This window comes from Maniola hyperantus, chromosome 26 (assembly GCF_902806685.2).
Source record: "Maniola hyperantus chromosome 26, iAphHyp1.2, whole genome shotgun sequence".
Lineage (NCBI taxonomy): Eukaryota > Metazoa > Arthropoda > Insecta > Lepidoptera > Nymphalidae > Maniola > Maniola hyperantus.
The window spans coordinates 4,194,238-4,197,148 of record NC_048561.1 but is presented as its reverse complement, the minus strand read 5'-3'; the positions used below and the strand labels follow the sequence as shown (position 1 = coordinate 4,197,148).

At 34.8% G+C, this 2,911-nt stretch overlaps 1 long non-coding RNA gene across 1 annotated transcript; it reads left to right on the top strand.

Moving 5' to 3' along the window:
* Window positions 1-1,235: 1,235 nt before the first annotated feature.
* LOC117994182 (uncharacterized) lies at window positions 1,236-2,078 on the top strand. Its single transcript, XR_011238250.1, has 2 exons — window positions 1,236-1,290; window positions 1,943-2,078. It is a non-coding gene; the product is annotated as an uncharacterized lncRNA (long non-coding RNA).
* Window positions 2,079-2,911: the final 833 nt, after the last annotated feature.

Sequence of the window (2,911 nt, the reverse complement as noted above, 5' to 3'; positions counted from 1 at the left end):
ATCACGAAAAAATGGTAGTCCGTTGGTGCAAGGTCTGGCGAAGGCTAAAGAGGGTGACGAATGGTTTCTAATTGCAGTTCCTGTAGAGTTAAAACGGTTTCTCGTGCTGTATGAGTGTGCGCTTCTGCACATCACACTATGCTAGATTGGTTGGAATTCTTCCGGAAAACACTTGTTCAACAAGTGTTTTCCGGCACTATTTTCTTTATTTCCTAGGTACTGTTTTTAAAGTTAATCTGCTTTTACTTATTATATCACTCGCGTACTTTGTGGGTAAGTAAACAAGTTCATAACCTTCTTTTCCTTTCTCTATTTCATTTTTTGTCATAGATAGATTACTTGCATCAGGTCCGATAAGGACGGGTTCATATCTATGACTACAAAATTCGAGATCAGAAAAATCTTTCGATACCTTTAGTCCTGTTTTGTTACCCACTCTGATTGCTTTTCCTGCTTCTTCAAGGATATCAGATATGTTATTTTTAATTCTATTCATGTTATCCTCACTTGTAATGATAATAGTATCATCGCCATCTGAATAGGTCGGTATAGAAGTAACTTCATAATTTTTAAATTTATTATCCGATAATTTAACTTCACAGTTAGATTTTGTCTCTAATACATCTTCAAGAGTTTTTCCAAGACATTTGGCTATTGCTCTCACGGTGTTGGCTTGTACGAGCAATGTGTTTCCGTAGCTTGTCATTAATTCACCGCTACCACGTTGTCCATTCCTGATCCAGACATCTCCTTCATCATTAACGCATATAGCAAAGCACATATCTTTTAACATGTTCTCAACTGTGGTCTGTAAATGTGGTTTAAAAAACTGTTTGACATGTAAAGCTTCTAGCATTCGTTCTTCGGCTGTCACAGTTGCATCCCAATTTGAATAGTCTAGGCAACCGACATGTGCATTTCCTTCCTCTGTTTATTTGTAAACCTGTCTCTTTCTATTTAAAATCTTTATCAAAAGGCTATTAAATCTAAGTTATTTACATAGTAAAATCTTAACAAAACCTAACATAACAAGCTACTGTTTACATGCTATTCAAGTATATATTATACATAAGTCTATGACCTATGCCCTAATACCTATAAACTATCTTTATTGAATTACATGCTAAACATTGTTTATCTATACTATAAAATCCTATGATAACTATTAAACTATTAATTGTCAATTATTATACACACTATGCACTATATCGTCCCGCACAATGAGGTCTCGCGTTATCATGGAGCAATAATGGTGAAGATCGATTCATAAGTCGGGGCTGTTTTTGCTGTGTTGTTTGAGTGAACGCGCGACGGGTAATCGCGCGGCGAGTCAGTAGTTCCGCGCTTTACCCTCAACCAGCGTTAAATAAAAAAATATAGGATTAGTGATTAGTTAAATTAACTACTTACCTAAATTTTGTACTTATGTTAGAATATTAGAAATAGTGCTTTAAATGTAAAAAAAAAAAAAAATATGTTTACAAGTGATAACCGGTGTACTAAGGTTAGCATAACAAATTTTTATCCTATTGTTGGTGTATTTATGGTGTAAATAGAACGGTAAAATATGAAGCTGGTAAGTTTGAAAGGGGCGTCTTAGCCTGCCAAACTATGTTTAATTATATTTTTATGTGTTTATCCTAGGTTAATAGGTCATAAACTATGTATATATTTTTGTTAATTATTAATTAAGACATTTTTCAAACAAACAAACAAACAAACAAGTCAAATCATGAGGCACCCATTTTTCATATTTTTTTATTTTATTGATTTGACGCTTATGAGTCAATATTGTTGGTAAGGTAACGTTAAACCATGCCGCTAATTCCTGGGTAGTTTGGCTCGGATCGGCTTCCACCATCTCTTTCAAATCATTGTTATTCACCTGTGTGGCGGTCTTCCACGTGGTTCGTTCTTCAAATCGAAGTTTCCATCACGAAAGCGTTTAAACCAAAATCGCACAGTGCGTTCATTAGCAGTCCCCTCTCCAAACGCAACATTAATATTGCGAGCTGTTTCTGCCGCGTTAGTTCTGCGTCGGAACTCGTATTCAAAAATCACACGAATTTTCGAAGTATCCATCTTTATTGTCTAAGCTGAATAAAAAAAACAACTGAAAGTTGATAATAGAATGTTGCACATTTTTTAAAAGAAGAACTACATAGGTACCGTATGAAAAAAGTTTCACTCAAAAATCTCAAACCATGAAGGTTCTATGTCTATTCGAAGTACCTATTACAATAAAACGGCAATTTCATACTTTAACCCCTATTATTATCATTGGTAACTACACTATACCGACAGATAGCTGCTAAACATTATTGAAATACAATTAAAGGCGCCCTTACATACAATATGCTATCTTTAGTAAGCAGTAACCCCTCCCAATGATAGATAACTGCTGAAGATAGGAATGGTTATCTAGCTGTGCATTATTAAGACGTAAAACAGTGCCTATTAGATAGATTCACATAGAACCATGGTTAGATATGTTATTGAAAACGGCCGTTAAACGGACCAGCTCCGTGTTTAACACATCTTAGACATTTCCTTAATACTGTCTGGATTTGAAATTTGCCTTGTGGTATCCAATATGTTCGTCTGATGAGACTAAGTGTGTGATTTGCTCCTACATGATAGTTATCACTGTAAACTTTCATTATTAAGTTGTTTGTAAAATCACATTCCTTAGGAATCAATATTGGGTACTTTTTGTCAAATGACAGGTCTGCATTCTGAAGGCGTCCTCTACAACGTAGTAGCTCAACAACATCTTTAAATAACTTAAGGTTACGACTTAAATCAGTTTCTTTTCCAGCAACTTCGCGAGCAAAGTGTTCTGCCTGCAGCTTCTTTATCTCCCCTGTAATGCAAAATGTAATGTAAAATATTAAATCATAAGAATAATATT